The sequence below is a fragment of the Dromaius novaehollandiae genome, unplaced genomic scaffold, assembly GCF_036370855.1.
Source record: "Dromaius novaehollandiae isolate bDroNov1 unplaced genomic scaffold, bDroNov1.hap1 HAP1_SCAFFOLD_95, whole genome shotgun sequence".
Lineage (NCBI taxonomy): Eukaryota > Metazoa > Chordata > Aves > Casuariiformes > Dromaiidae > Dromaius > Dromaius novaehollandiae.
In genome coordinates this window covers 82,501-97,439 of record NW_026991355.1, presented here as the reverse complement: position 1 = coordinate 97,439, position 14,939 = coordinate 82,501, and positions in this window count along the sequence as shown.

Genomic DNA, 14,939 nt, shown 5'->3' with positions numbered 1-14,939 from the left:
TGGGGTGTTGGAGTGCAGGGGCGTGGAGCTGAGGGGAGAGGGCAGAGGCAGGCAAGAGGGAGGTGGCGGTGAAGGTGTGAGGGCTGCGCTGTAGATTGTGAGGTCACTTGTGCTGCAGCAATGTGATTGGTGAGGAGCAGGAGGCGGGCATTGTGAGGTGCTCCTGGGAAAATGAAGGGCACGGCAGGAGGGCCGCAGGTGGCTGGGGTGGCAGAGGCAGAGGCAGGCTGGAGGGAGAGCGCTTGGGTGCCGATGAGGAGGTGCTCTGTGTTGCCTCAGCGAAGCACGCAGGAGCTGGAGGCAGGCGCGGGAGGACAGGAAGGGCTGCCAGGTGGCAGCCAGGAGAGAGGACCTGTTTTGGGCAGGTAAGGGGCCTTCCTGCACTCTTGCTGCAGCTGGGACAGGGTCCGGGAGAGCCCGGGTGGGAGGCCCCCACCCCATGCTTAAGCACTACCCTGAAGCCCTACCCTTCTGCCTTGCCTCCTTGCCCTTCTCCATTGGCCAAGGCCACACCCAAAGTGCTCTGCTGAAGCCTCAGTCTCTGCCCCCCTCCCCAAACTCGGACCCTGTGCCTGAAGCTGATCCCTAACCCTCATTGCTTGCCTTGAGGTGCAGGACTGGGCTGGAGCCCTCACCCTCACTCCAGCCCACAGCCCTCTGCCAAAACTCTAGCCCCTACCCCAATCCCTGAGCACCCAAAAGCTTTCCCTCATCCCACCAGGCATAAGGCCCAAAGCCTGCATGCATGCCTGAAGCCTCAGCCTGAAGCTGCTCCCTGGCAGCCCCTAAGCAGCCAGCCTTCTTGTAAGCCGAGCTGGCAGGGGTGTGTGGCCTGGGCGGCAGAGGAAGGTTTTGGAGGGCTGGAAGCAGAGGCAGGTTGGAGGGGCAGTGCTTGGGTGCTGATGAGCAGGTGCTCTGTGTTGCCTCAGCGCAGCATGCAGGAGCTGGAGGCAGGCGCGGGAGGACAGGAAGGGCTGCCAGGTGGCAGCCAGGAGAGAGGCCATGTTGTGGGGAGGTAAGGGGCCTTGAGGTAGTGGTTCTGCAGCTGAGACAGGACCTGGCAGAGCCCCTCTGGGAGGCCCCCACCCCATGCCTAAGCACTGACCTGAAGCCCTACCCTTGCACCTTGCTGCCTTGGCGTCCTAAATTCGCCAAGGCCAAACCCCAAGGGCTACACTGAAGCCTCCGTCTCTGCCCGCTTCCCCAAACTCGGACCCTGTGCCTGAAGCTAATCCCAAGGCCTCATCGCTCGCCTTGGGGTGCTGCACCGGGCTGCAGCCCTCACCCCCACTCCAACCCACAGCCCTCTGCCAAAGCTCTAGCCCCTACCGCAAACCCTGAGCACCAAGGCCAAGCCCTACACTGAGCCAGCAGCCAAAAGCTTTGCCTGACCCCACTCAGCACAAAGCCCAAAGCCTGCACGCATGCCTGAAGCCTAAGGCCAAACTTGCTCTGGCGCAGCCCCTAAGCACCCAGCCTTCTTGTAAGGCGAGCTGGAAGGGCTTGGGGGCCTGGGAGGCAGAAGAAGAGCAGGGCAGGTGGGGTGTTGGAGTGCAGGGGCGTGGAGCTGAGGGGAGAGGGCAGAGGCAGGCAAGAGGCAGGTGGCGGTGAAGGTGAGAGGGCTGCGCTGTAGATTGTGAGGTCACTTGTGCTGCAGCAATGTGATTGGTGAGGAGCAGGAGGCAGGCATTGTGAGGTGCTCCTGGGAAAATGAAGGGCACGGCAGGAGGGCTGCAGGTGGCTGGGGTGGCAGAGGCAGAGGCAGGCTGGAGGGAGAGCGCTTGGGTGCTGATGAGGAGGTGCTCTGTGTTGCCTCAGCGAAGCACGCAGGAGCTGGAGGCAGGCACGGGAGGACAGGAAGGGCTGCCAGGTGGCAGCCAGGAGAGAGGACCTGTTTTGGGCAGGTAAGGGGCCTTCCTGCACTCTTGCTGCAGCTGGGACAGGGTCCGGGAGAGCCCGGGTGGGAGGCCCCCACCCCATGCCTAAGCACTACCCCGAAGCCCTACCCTTCTGCCTTGCCTGCTTGCCCTTCTCCATTGGCCAAGGCCACACCCAAAGTGCTCTGCTGAAGCCTCAGTCTCTGCCCCCCTCCCCAAACTCGGACCCTGTGCCTGAAGCTGATCCCTAACCCTCATCGCTTGCCTTGAGGTGCAGGACTGGGCTGGAGCCCTCACCCCCACTCCAGCCCACAGCCCTCTGCCAAAACTCTAGCCCCTACCCCAATCCCTGAGCACCCAAAAGCTTTCCCTGATCCCACCAGGCATAAGGCCCAAAGCCTGCATGCATGCCTGAAGCCTCAGCCTGAAGCTGCTCCCTGGCAGCCCCTAAGCAGCCAGCCTTCTTGTAAGCCGAGCTGGCAGGGGTGTGTGGCCTGGGCGGCAGAGGAAGGTTTTGGAGGGCTGGAAGCAGAGGCAGGTTGGAGGGGCAGTGCTTGGGTGCTGATGAGCAGGTGCTCTGTGTTGCCTCAGCGAAGCACGCAGGAGCTGGAGGCAGGCGCGGGAGGACAGGAAGGGCTGCCAGGTGGCAGCCAGGAGAGAGGACCTGTTTTGGGCAGGTAAGGGGCCTTCCTGCACTCTTGCTGCAGCTGGGACAGGGTCCGGGAGAGCCCGGGTGGGAGGCCCCCACCCCATGCCTAAGCACTACCCCGAAGCCCTACCCTTCTGCCTTGCCTCCTTGCCCTTCTCCATTGGCCAAGGCCACACCCAAAGTGCTCTGCTGAAGCCTCAGTCTCTGCCCCCCTCCCCAAACTCGGACCCTGTGCCTGAAGCTGATCCCTAACCCTCATTGCTTGCCTTGAGGTGCAGGACTGGGCTGGAGCCCCCACCCTCACTCCAATGCACAGCCCTCTGCCAAAACTCTAGCCCCTACCCCAATCCCTGAGCACCCAAAAGCTTTCCCTCATCCCACCAGGCATAAGGCCCAAAGCCTGCATGCATGCCTGAAGCCTCAGCCCGAAGCTGCTCCCTGGCAGCCCCTAAGCAGCCAGCCTTCTTGTAAGCCGAGCTGGCAGGGGTGTGTGGCCTGGGCAGCAGAGGAAGGTTTTGGAGGGCTGGAAGCAGAGGCAGGTTGGAGGGGCAGTGCTTGGGTGCTGATGAGCAGGTGCTCTGTGTTGCCTCAGTGCAGCATGCAGGAGCTGGAGGCAGGCGCGGGAGGACAGGAAGGGCTGCCAGGTGGCAGCCAGGAGAGAGGCCATGTTGTGGGGAGGTAAGGGGCCTTGAGGTAGTGGTTCTGCAGCTGGGACAGCACCTGGCAGAGCCCCTCTGGGAGGCCCCCACCCCATGCCTAAGCACTGACCTGAAGCCCTACCCTTGCACCTTGCTGCCTTGGCGTCCTAAATTCGCCAAGGCCAAACCCCAAGGGCTACAGTGAAGCCTCCGTCTGCCCGCTTCCCCAAACTCGGACCCTGTGCCTGAAGCTAATCCCAAGGCCTCATCGCTCGCCTTGGGGTGCTGCACCGGGCTGCAGCCCTCACCCCCACTCCAACCCACAGCCCTCTGCCAAAGCTCTAGCCCCTACCGCAAACCCTGAGCACCAAGGCCAAGCCCTACACTGAGCCAGCAGCCAAAAGCTTTGCCTGACCCCACTCAGCACAAAGCCCAAAGCCTGCACGCATGCCTGAAGCCTAAGGCCAAACTTGCTCTGGCGCAGCCCCTAAGCACCCAGCCTTCTTGTAAGGCGAGCTGGAAGGGCTTGGGGGCCTGGGAGGCAGAAGAAGAGCAGGGCAGGTGGGGTGTTGGAGTGCAGGGGCGTGGAGCTGAGGGGAGAGGGCAGAGGCAGGCAAGAGGCAGGTGGCGGTGAAGGTGTGAGGGCTGCGCTGTAGATTGTGAGGTCACTTGTGCTGCAGCAATGTGATTGGTGAGGAGCAGGAGGCGGGCATTGTGAGGTGCTCCTGGGAAAATGAAGGGCACGGCAGGAGGGCCGCAGGTGGCTGGGGTGGCAGAGGCAGAGGCAGGCTGGAGGGAGAGCGCTTGGGTGCTGATGAGGAGGTGCTCTGTGTTGCCTCAGCGAAGCACGCAGGAGCTGGAGGCAGGCGCGGGAGGACAGGAAGGGCTGCCAGGTGGCAGCCAGGAGAGAGGACCTGTTTTGGGCAGGTAAGGGGCCTTCCTGCACTCTTGCTGCAGCTGGGACAGGGTCCGGGAGAGCCCGGGTGGGAGGCCCCCACCCCATGCCTAAGCACTACCCTGAAGCCCTACCCTTCTGCCTTGCCTCCTTGCCCTTCTCCATTGGCCAAGGCCACACCCAAAGTGCTCTGCTGAAGCCTCAGTCTCTGCCCCCCTCCCCAAACTCGGACCCTGTGCCTGAAGCTGATCCCTAACCCTCATTGCTTGCCTTGAGGTGCAGGACTGGGCTGGAGCCCCCACCCTCACTGCAACCCACAGCCCTCTGCCAAAACTCTAGCCCCTACCCCAATCCCTGAGCACCAGCCCCAAGCCCAACCCTGAGCCAGCACCCAAAAGCTTTCCCTCATCCCACCAGGCATAAGGCCCAAAGCCTGCATGCATGCCTGAAGCTGCTCCCTGGCAGCCCCTAAGCAGCCAGCCTTCTTGTAAGCCGAGCTGGCAGGGGTGTGTGGCCTGGGCGGCAGAGGAAGGTTTTGGAGGGCTGGAAGCAGAGGCAGGTTGGAGGGGCAGTGCTTGGGTGCTGATGAGCAGGTGCTCTGTGTTGCCTCAGCGCAGCATGCAGGAGCTGGAGGCAGGCGCAGGAGGACAGGAAGGGCTGCCAGGTGGCAGCCAGGAGAGAGGCCATGTTGTGGGGAGGTAAGGGGCCTTGAGGTAGTGGTTCTGCAGCTGGGACAGGACCTGGCAGAGCCCCTCCGGGAGGCCCCCACCCCATGCCTAAGCACTGACCTGAAGCCCTACCCTTGCACCTTGCTGCCTTGGCGTCCTAAATTCGCCAAGGCCAAACCCCAAGGGCTACACTGAAGCCTCCGTCTCTGCCCGCTTCCCCAAACTCGGACCCTGTGCCTGAAGCTAATCCCAAGGCCTCATCGCTCGCCTTGGGGTGCTGCACCGGGCTGCAGCCCTCACCCCCACTCCAACCCACAGCCCTCTGCCAAAGCTCTAGCCCCTACCGCAAACCCTGAGCACCAAGGCCAAGCCCTACACTGAGCCAGCAGCCAAAAGCTTTGCCTGACCCCACTCAGCACAAAGCCCAAAGCCTGCACGCATGCCTGAAGCCTAAGGCCAAACTTGCTCTGGCGCAGCCCCTAAGCACCCAGCCTTCTTGTAAGGCGAGCTGGAAGGGCTTGGGGGCCTGGGAGGCAGAAGAAGAGCAGGGCAGGTGGGGTGTTGGAGTGCAGGGGCATGGAGCTGAGGGGAGAGGGCAGAGGCAGGCAAGAGGCAGGTGGCGGTGAAGGTGAGAGGGCTGTGCTGTAGATTGTGAGGTCACTTGTGCTGCAGCAATGTGATTGGTGAGGAGCAGGAGGCAGGCATTGTGAGGTGCTCCTGGGAAAATGAAGGGCACGGCAGGAGGGCCGCAGGTGGCTGGGGTGGCAGAGGCAGAGGCAGGCTGAAGGGAGAGCGCTTGGGTGCTGATGAGGAGGTGCTCTGTGTTGCCTCAGCGAAGCACGCAGGAGCTGGAGGCAGGCGTGGGAGGACAGGAAGGGCTGCCAGGTGGCAGCCAGGAGAGAGAACCTGTTTTGGGCAGGTAAGGGGCCTTCCTGCACTCTTGCTGCAGCTGGGACAGGGTCCGGGAGAGCCCGGGTGGGAGGCCCCCACCCCATGCCTAAGCACTACCCCGAAGCCCTACCCTTCTGCCTTGCCTCCTTGCCCTTCTCCATTGGCCAAGGCCACACCCAAAGTGCTCTGCTGAAGCCTCAGTCTCTGCCCCCCTCCCCAAACTCGGACCCTGTGCCTGAAGCTGATCCCTAACCCTCATTGCTTGCCTTGAGGTGCAGGACTGGGCTGGAGCCCCCACCCTCACTGCAACCCACAGCCCTCTGCCAAAACTCTAGCCCCTACCCCAATCCCTGAGCACCAGCCCCAAGCCCAACCCTGAGCCAGCACCCAAAAGCTTTCCCTCATCCCACCAGGCATAAGGCCCAAAGCCTGCATGCATGCCTGAAGCCTCAGCCTGAAGCTGCTCCCTGGCAGCCCCTAAGCAGCCAGCCTTCTTGTAAGCCGAGCTGGCAGGGGTGTGTGGCCTGGGCGGCAGAGGAAGGTTTTGGAGGGCTGGAAGCAGAGGCAGGTTGGAGGGGCAGTGCTTGGGTGCTGATGAGCAGGTGCTCTGTGTTGCCTCAGCGCAGCATGCAGGAGCTGGAGGCAGGCGCAGGAGGACAGGAAGGGCTGCCAGGTGGCAGCCAGGAGAGAGGCCATGTTGTGGGGAGGTAAGGGGCCTTGAGGTAGTGGTTCTGCAGCTGGGACAGCACCTGGCAGAGCCCCTCTGGGAGGCCCCCACCCCATGCCTAAGCACTGACCTGAAGCCCTACCCTTGCACCTTGCTGCCTTGGCGTCCTAAATTCGCCAAGGCCAAACCCCAAGGGCTACACTGAAGCCTCCGTCTGCCCGCTTCCCCAAACTCGGACCCTGTGCCTGAAGCTAATCCCAAGGCCTCATCGCTCGCCTTGGGGTGCTGCACCGGGCTGCAGCCCTCACCCCCACTCCAACCCACAGCCCTCTGCCAAAGCTCTAGCCCCTACCGCAAACCCTGAGCACCAAGGCCAAGCCCTACACTGAGCCAGCAGCCAAAAGCTTTGCCTGACCCCACTCAGCACAAAGTCCAAAGCCTGCACGCATGCCTGAAGCCTAAGGCCAAACTTGCTCTGGCGCAGCCCCTAAGCACCCAGCCTTCTTGTAAGCTGAGCTGGAAGGGCTTGGGGGCCTGGGAGGCAGAAGAAGAGCAGGGCAGGTGGGGTGTTGGAGTGCAGGGGCGTGGAGCTGAGGGGAGAGGGCAGAGGCAGGCAAGAGGCAGGTGGCGGTGAAGGTGTGAGGGCTGCGCTGTAGATTGTGAGGTCACTTGTGCTGCAGCAATGTGATTGGTGAGGAGCAGGAGGCAGGCATTGTGAGGTGCTCCTGGGAAAATGAAGGGCACGGCAGGAGGGCCGCAGGTGGCTGGGGTGGCAGAGGCAGAGGCAGGCTGAAGGGAGAGCGCTTGGGTGCTGATGAGGAGGTGCTCTGTGTTGCCTCAGCGAAGCACGCAGGAGCTGGAGGCAGGCGCGGGAGGACAGGAAGGGCTGCCAGGTGGCAGCCAGGAGAGAGAACCTGTTTTGGGCAGGTAAGGGGCCTTCCTGCACTCTTGCTGCAGCTGGGACAGGGTCCGGGAGAGCCCGGGTGGGAGGCCCCCACCCCATGCCTAAGCACTACCCTGAAGCCCTACCCTTCTGCCTTGCCTCCTTGCCCTTCTCCATTGGCCAAGGCCACACCCAAAGTGCTCTGCTGAAGCCTCAGTCTCTGCCCCCCTCCCCAAACTCGGACCCTGTGCCTGAAGCTGATCCCTAACCCTCATTGCTTGCCTTGAGGTGCAGGACTGGGCTGGAGCCCCCACCCTCACTGCAACCCACAGCCCTCTGCCAAAACTCTAGCCCCTACCCCAATCCCTGAGCACCAGCCCCAAGCCCAACCCTGAGCCAGCACCCAAAAGCTTTCCCTCATCCCACCAGGCATAAGGCCCAAAGCCTGCATGCATGCCTGAAGCTGCTCCCTGGCAGCCCCTAAGCAGCCAGCCTTCTTGTAAGCCGAGCTGGCAGGGGTGTGTGGCCTGGGCGGCAGAGGAAGGTTTTGGAGGGCTGGAAGCAGAGGCAGGTTGGAGGGGCAGTGCTTGGGTGCTGATGAGCAGGTGCTCTGTGTTGCCTCAGCGCAGCATGCAGGAGCTGGAGGCAGGCGCGGGAGGACAGGAAGGGCTGCCAGGTGGCAGCCAGGAGAGAGGCCATGTTGTGGGGAGGTAAGGGGCCTTGAGGTAGTGGTTCTGCAGCTGGGACAGCTCCTGGCAGAGCCCCTCCGGGAGGCCCCCACCCCATGCCTAAGCACTGACCTGAAGCCCTACCCTTGCACCTTGCTGCCTTGGCGTCCTAAATTCGCCAAGGCCAAACCCCAAGGGCTACACTGAAGCCTCCGTCTCTGCCCGCTTCCCCAAACTCGGACCCTGTGCCTGAAGCTAATCCCAAGGCCTCATCGCTCGCCTTGGGGTGCTGCACCGGGCTGCAGCCCTCACCCCCACTCCAACCCACAGCCCTCTGCCAAAGCTCTAGCCCCTACCGCAAACCCTGAGCACCAAGGCCAAGCCCTACACTGAGCCAGCAGCCAAAAGCTTTGCCTGACCCCACTCAGCACAAAGCCCAAAGCCTGCACGCATGCCTGAAGCCTAAGGCCAAACTTGCTCTGGCGCAGCCCCTAAGCACCCAGCCTTCTTGTAAGCTGAGCTGGAAGGGCTTGGGGGCCTGGGAGGCAGAAGAAGAGCAGGGCAGGTGGGGTGTTGGAGTGCAGGGGCGTGGAGCTGAGGGGAGAGGGCAGAGGCAGGCAAGAGGGAGGTGGCGGTGAAGGTGTGAGGGCTGCGCTGTAGATTGTGAGGTCACTTGTGCTGCAGCAATGTGATTGGTGAGGAGCAGGAGGCGGGCATTGTGAGGTGCTCCTGGGAAAATGAAGGGCACGGCAGGAGGGCCGCAGGTGGCTGGGGTGGCAGAGGCAGAGGCAGGCTGGAGGGAGAGCGCTTGGGTGCCGATGAGGAGGTGCTCTGTGTTGCCTCAGCGAAGCACGCAGGAGCTGGAGGCAGGCGTGGGAGGACAGGAAGGGCTGCCAGGTGGCAGCCAGGAGAGAGGACCTGTTTTGGGCAGGTAAGGGGCCTTCCTGCACTCTTGCTGCAGCTGGGACAGGGTCCGGGAGAGCCCGGGTGGGAGGCCCCCACCCCATGCCTAAGCACTACCCCGAAGCCCTACCCTTCTGCCTTGCCTCCTTGCCCTTCTCCATTGGCCAAGGCCACACCCAAAGTGCTCTGCTGAAGCCTCAGTCTCTGCCCCCCTCCCCAAACTCGGACCCTGTGCCTGAAGCTGATCCCTAACCCTCATTGCTTGCCTTGAGGTGCAGGACTGGGCTGGAGCCCCCACCCTCACTGCAACCCACAGCCCTCTGCCAAAACTCTAGCCCCTACCCCAATCCCTGAGCACCAGCCCCAAGCCCAACCCTGAGCCAGCACCCAAAAGCTTTCCCTCATCCCACCAGGCATAAGGCCCAAAGCCTGCATGCATGCCTGAAGCCTCAGCCTGAAGCTGCTCCCTGGCAGCCCCTAAGCAGCCAGCCTTCTTGTAAGCCGAGCTGGCAGGGGTGTGTGGCCTGGGCAGCGGAGGAAGGTTTTGGAGGGCTGGAAGCAGAGGCAGGTTGGAGGGGCAGTGCTTGGGTGCTGATGAGCAGGTGCTCTGTGTTGCCTCAGCGCAGCATGCAGGAGCTGGAGGCAGGCGCAGGAGGACAGGAAGGGCTGCCAGGTGGCAGCCAGGAGAGAGGCCATGTTGTGGGGAGGTAAGGGGCCTTGAGGTAGTGGTTCTGCAGCTGGGACAGCACCTGGCAGAGCCCCTCTGGGAGGCCCCCACCCCATGCCTAAGCACTGACCTGAAGCCCTACCCTTGCACCTTGCTGCCTTGGCGTCCTAAATTCGCCAAGGCCAAACCCCAAGGGCTACACTGAAGCCTCCGTCTGCCCGCTTCCCCAAACTCGGACCCTGTGCCTGAAGCTAATCCCAAGGCCTCATCGCTCGCCTTGGGGTGCTGCACCGGGCTGCAGCCCTCACCCCCACTCCAACCCACAGCCCTCTGCCAAAGCTCTAGCCCCTACCGCAAACCCTGAGCACCAAGGCCAAGCCCTACACTGAGCCAGCAGCCAAAAGCTTTGCCTGACCCCACTCAGCACAAAGTCCAAAGCCTGCACGCATGCCTGAAGCCTAAGGCCAAACTTGCTCTGGCGCAGCCCCTAAGCACCCAGCCTTCTTGTAAGCTGAGCTGGAAGGGCTTGGGGGCCTGGGAGGCAGAAGAAGAGCAGGGCAGGTGGGGTGTTGGAGTGCAGGGGCGTGGAGCTGAGGGGAGAGGGCAGAGGCAGGCAAGAGGCAGGTGGCGGTGAAGGTGTGAGGGCTGCGCTGTAGATTGTGAGGTCACTTGTGCTGCAGCAATGTGATTGGTGAGGAGCAGGAGGCAGGCATTGTGAGGTGCTCCTGGGAAAATGAAGGGCACGGCAGGAGGGCCGCAGGTGGCTGGGGTGGCAGAGGCAGAGGCAGGCTGAAGGGAGAGCGCTTGGGTGCTGATGAGGAGGTGCTCTGTGTTGCCTCAGCGAAGCACGCAGGAGCTGGAGGCAGGCGCGGGAGGACAGGAAGGGCTGCCAGGTGGCAGCCAGGAGAGAGAACCTGTTTTGGGCAGGTAAGGGGCCTTCCTGCACTCTTGCTGCAGCTGGGACAGGGTCCGGGAGAGCCCGGGTGGGAGGCCCCCACCCCATGCCTAAGCACTACCCCGAAGCCCTACCCTTCTGCCTTGCCTCCTTGCCCTTCTCCATTGGCCAAGGCCACACCCAAAGTGCTCTGCTGAAGCCTCAGTCTCTGCCCCCCTCCCCAAACTCGGACCCTGTGCCTGAAGCTGATCCCTAACCCTCATTGCTTGCCTTGAGGTGCAGGACTGGGCTGGAGCCCCCACCCTCACTGCAACCCACAGCCCTCTGCCAAAACTCTAGCCCCTACCCCAATCCCTGAGCACCAGCCCCAAGCCCAACCCTGAGCCAGCACCCAAAAGCTTTCCCTCATCCCACCAGGCATAAGGCCCAAAGCCTGCATGCATGCCTGAAGCTGCTCCCTGGCAGCCCCTAAGCAGCCAGCCTTCTTGTAAGCCGAGCTGGCAGGGGTGTGTGGCCTGGGCGGCAGAGGAAGGTTTTGGAGGGCTGGAAGCAGAGGCAGGTTGGAGGGGCAGTGCTTGGGTGCTGATGAGCAGGTGCTCTGTGTTGCCTCAGCGCAGCATGCAGGAGCTGGAGGCAGGCGCGGGAGGACAGGAAGGGCTGCCAGGTGGCAGCCAGGAGAGAGGCCATGTTGTGGGGAGGTAAGGGGCCTTGAGGTAGTGGTTCTGCAGCTGGGACAGCTCCTGGCAGAGCCCCTCCGGGAGGCCCCCACCCCATGCCTAAGCACTGACCTGAAGCCCTACCCTTGCACCTTGCTGCCTTGGCGTCCTAAATTCGCCAAGGCCAAACCCCAAGGGCTACACTGAAGCCTCCGTCTCTGCCCGCTTCCCCAAACTCGGACCCTGTGCCTGAAGCTAATCCCAAGGCCTCATCGCTCGCCTTGGGGTGCTGCACCGGGCTGCAGCCCTCACCCCCACTCCAACCCACAGCCCTCTGCCAAAGCTCTAGCCCCTACCGCAAACCCTGAGCACCAAGGCCAAGCCCTACACTGAGCCAGCAGCCAAAAGCTTTGCCTGACCCCACTCAGCACAAAGCCCAAAGCCTGCACGCATGCCTGAAGCCTAAGGCCAAACTTGCTCTGGCGCAGCCCCTAAGCACCCAGCCTTCTTGTAAGCTGAGCTGGAAGGGCTTGGGGGCCTGGGAGGCAGAAGAAGAGCAGGGCAGGTGGGGTGTTGGAGTGCAGGGGCGTGGAGCTGAGGGGAGAGGGCAGAGGCAGGCAAGAGGGAGGTGGCGGTGAAGGTGTGAGGGCTGCGCTGTAGATTGTGAGGTCACTTGTGCTGCAGCAATGTGATTGGTGAGGAGCAGGAGGCGGGCATTGTGAGGTGCTCCTGGGAAAATGAAGGGCACGGCAGGAGGGCCGCAGGTGGCTGGGGTGGCAGAGGCAGAGGCAGGCTGGAGGGAGAGCGCTTGGGTGCCGATGAGGAGGTGCTCTGTGTTGCCTCAGCGAAGCACGCAGGAGCTGGAGGCAGGCGCGGGAGGACAGGAAGGGCTGCCAGGTGGCAGCCAGGAGAGAGGACCTGTTTTGGGCAGGTAAGGGGCCTTCCTGCACTCTTGCTGCAGCTGGGACAGGGTCCGGGAGAGCCCGGGTGGGAGGCCCCCACCCCATGCCTAAGCACTACCCCGAAGCCCTACCCTTCTGCCTTGCCTCCTTGCCCTTCTCCATTGGCCAAGGCCACACCCAAAGTGCTCTGCTGAAGCCTCAGTCTCTGCCCCCCTCCCCAAACTCGGACCCTGTGCCTGAAGCTGATCCCTAACCCTCATTGCTTGCCTTGAGGTGCAGGACTGGGCTGGAGCCCCCACCCTCACTGCAACCCACAGCCCTCTGCCAAAACTCTAGCCCCTACCCCAATCCCTGAGCACCAGCCCCAAGCCCAACCCTGAGCCAGCACCCAAAAGCTTTCCCTCATCCCACCAGGCATAAGGCCCAAAGCCTGCATGCATGCCTGAAGCTGCTCCCTGGCAGCCCCTAAGCAGCCAGCCTTCTTGTAAGCCGAGCTGGCAGGGGTGTGTGGCCTGGGCGGCAGAGGAAGGTTTTGGAGGGCTGGAAGCAGAGGCAGGTTGGAGGGGCAGTGCTTGGGTGCTGATGAGCAGGTGCTCTGTGTTGCCTCAGCGCAGCATGCAGGAGCTGGAGGCAGGCGCAGGAGGACAGGAAGGGCTGCCAGGTGGCAGCCAGGAGAGAGGCCATGTTGTGGGGAGGTAAGGGGCCTTGAGGTAGTGGTTCTGCAGCTGGGACAGCACCTGGCAGAGCCCCTCCGGGAGGCCCCCACCCCATGCCTAAGCACTGACCTGAAGCCCTACCCTTGCACCTTGCTGCCTTGGCGTCCTAAATTCGCCAAGGCCAAACCCCAAGGGCTACACTGAAGCCTCCGTCTCTGCCCGCTTCCCCAAACTCGGACCCTGTGCCTGAAGCTAATCCCAAGGCCTCATCGCTCGCCTTGGGGTGCTGCACCGGGCTGCAGCCCTCACCCCCACTCCAACCCACAGCCCTCTGCCAAAGCTCTAGCCCCTACCGCAAACCCTGAGCACCAAGGCCAAGCCCTACACTGAGCCAGCAGCCAAAAGCTTTGCCTGACCCCACTCAGCACAAAGCCCAAAGCCTGCACGCATGCCTGAAGCCTAAGGCCAAACTTGCTCTGGCGCAGCCCCTAAGCACCCAGCCTTCTTGTAAGGCGAGCTGGAAGGGCTTGGGGGCCTGGGAGGCAGAAGAAGAGCAGGGCAGGTGGGGTGTTGGAGTGCAGGGGCGTGGAGCTGAGGGGAGAGGGCAGAGGCAGGCAAGAGGCAGGTGGCGGTGAAGGTGAGAGGGCTGTGCTGTAGATTGTGAGGTCACTTGTGCTGCAGCAATGTGATTGGTGAGGAGCAGGAGGCAGGCATTGTGAGGTGCTCCTGGGAAAATGAAGGGCACGGCAGGAGGGCCGCAGGTGGCTGGGGTGGCAGAGGCAGAGGCAGGCTGGAGGGAGAGCGCTTGGGTGCCGATGAGGAGGTGCTCTGTGTTGCCTCAGCGAAGCACGCAGGAGCTGGAGGCAGGCGCGGGAGGACAGGAAGGGCTGCCAGGTGGCAGCCAGGAGAGAGGACCTGTTTTGGGCAGGTAAGGGGCCTTCCTGCACTCTTGCTGCAGCTGGGACAGGGTCCGGGAGAGCCCGGGTGGGAGGCCCCCACCCCATGCCTAAGCACTACCCTGAAGCCCTACCCTTCTGCCTTGCCTCCTTGCCCTTCTCCATTGGCCAAGGCCACACCCAAAGTGCTCTGCTGAAGCCTCAGTCTCTGCCCCCCTCCCCAAACTCGGACCCTGTGCCTGAAGCTGATCCCTAACCCTCATTGCTTGCCTTGAGGTGCAGGACTGGGCTGGAGCCCCCACCCTCACTGCAACCCACAGCCCTCTGCCAAAACTCTAGCCCCTACCCCAATCCCTGAGCACCAGCCCCAAGCCCAACCCTGAGCCAGCACCCAAAAGCTTTCCCTCATCCCACCAGGCATAAGGCCCAAAGCCTGCATGCATGCCTGAAGCTGCTCCCTGGCAGCCCCTAAGCAGCCAGCCTTCTTGTAAGCCGAGCTGGCAGGGGTGTGTGGCCTGGGCGGCAGAGGAAGGTTTTGGAGGGCTGGAAGCAGAGGCAGGTTGGAGGGGCAGTGCTTGGGTGCTGATGAGCAGGTGCTCTGTGTTGCCTCAGCGCAGCATGCAGGAGCTGGAGGCAGGCGCGGGAGGACAGGAAGGGCTGCCAGGTGGCAGCCAGGAGAGAGGCCATGTTGTGGGGAGGTAAGGGGCCTTGAGGTAGTGGTTCTGCAGCTGGGACAGGACCTGGCAGAGCCCCTCCGGGAGGCCCCCACCCCATGCCTAAGCACTGACCTGAAGCCCTACCCTTGCACCTTGCTGCCTTGGCGTCCTAAATTCGCCAAGGCCAAACCCCAAGGGCTACACTGAAGCCTCCGTCTGCCCGCTTCCCCAAACTCGGACCCTGTGCCTGAAGCTAATCCCAAGGCCTCATCGCTCGCCTTGGGGTGCTGCACTGGGCTGCAGCCCTCACCCCCACTCCAACCCACAGCCCTCTGCCAAAGCTCTAGCCCCTACCGCAAACCCTGAGCACCAAGGCCAAGCCCTACACTGAGCCAGCAGCCAAAAGCTTTGCCTGACCCCACTCAGCACAAAGCCCAAAGCCTGCACGCATGCCTGAAGCCTAAGGCCAAACTTGCTCTGGCGCAGCCCCTAAGCACCCAGCCTTCTTGTAAGGCGAGCTGGAAGGGCTTGGGGGCCTGGGAGGCAGAAGAAGAGCAGGGCAGGTGGGGTGTTGGAGTGCAGGGGCGTGGAGCTGAGGGGAGAGGGCAGAGGCAGGCAAGAGACAGGTGGCGGTGAAGGTGAGAGGGCTGCGCTGTAGATTGTGAGGTCACTTGTGCTGCAGCAATGTGATTGGTGAGGAGCAGGAGGCAGGCATTGTGAGGTGCTCCTGGGAAAATGAAGGGCACGGCAGGAGGGCCGCAGGTGGCTGGGGTGGCAGAGGTAGAGGCAGGCTGGAGGGAGAGCGCTTGGGTGCCGATGAGGAGGTGCTCTGTGTTGCCTCAGCGAAGCACGCAGGAGCTGGAGGCAGGCGC